Source organism: Dendrobium catenatum, unplaced genomic scaffold, assembly GCF_001605985.2.
Source record: "Dendrobium catenatum unplaced genomic scaffold, ASM160598v2 fragScaff_scaffold_671, whole genome shotgun sequence".
NCBI classification, from domain to species: Eukaryota; Viridiplantae; Streptophyta; class Magnoliopsida; order Asparagales; family Orchidaceae; genus Dendrobium; species Dendrobium catenatum.
The window spans coordinates 120,166-120,997 of record NW_021319133.1 but is presented as its reverse complement, the minus strand read 5'-3'; positions in this window follow the sequence as shown (position 1 = coordinate 120,997).

Here is an 832-nt window from a genome sequence, read left to right as displayed (position 1 = left end):
TAAGGGCTTAACATCCCTAACGAACTTTCAACAAGAAGAAAATTTAGTAGAGCATTTGAATCTTGATTTGAATGCCTATAAATTGAAGAGCAAAATGATTGGAGGCAGTCTTTCATCTTCAGAGAAAGTAAACTCCCTATAGATAAATTATTAGATACATATATCAAGAAGAGAGCATTACTATGTGTGTTTGTCAATAACACAGCTTATCGAAGATCATTTGATCAAATGTGTCATCAATGTTTAGGGAAAGACAAAATTGATAAAATTATTTCTAAAGTTCATAAAGGGTTTTGCAGTGTACATCGATCAGATCCTAAAATTACCATTAAAATTAAAAGAACTTGTTATTATTAGCCATCAATGGTAAAATACTATACTAATCATGTTAATATATGTCATTAATGTCAAATACATAGTAATATTATACATCGACCGCCAAATCTGTTACATCCCATTATAACATCTTAACCATATGAATGTTTGTGGATAGATGTAATATAGCAAATTGATCTGCCATCAGATGTTGGATTCCATTTTATATTAAAAGCAACATACTATTTTTTTTTAATAGATGAAGTTGTTCCTTTTAAACAAGTCATTATTAATCATGTGATCAACTTCTTTACTCATAATATTGTCTAAAGATTTGATGTATCGTGCCGCATAATCTTAAAAAATAATCCAACTTTTAAAAGTACTCAGATTTACATATTCATTGAGCGACACAAAATTGATTGGCGATATTCATCAATATATAATCCAAGAGCAAATGGATTAGCAAAACCCTTCAACAAAATGCTGATAAAATTGCTCAAGAAAATCCTCACTA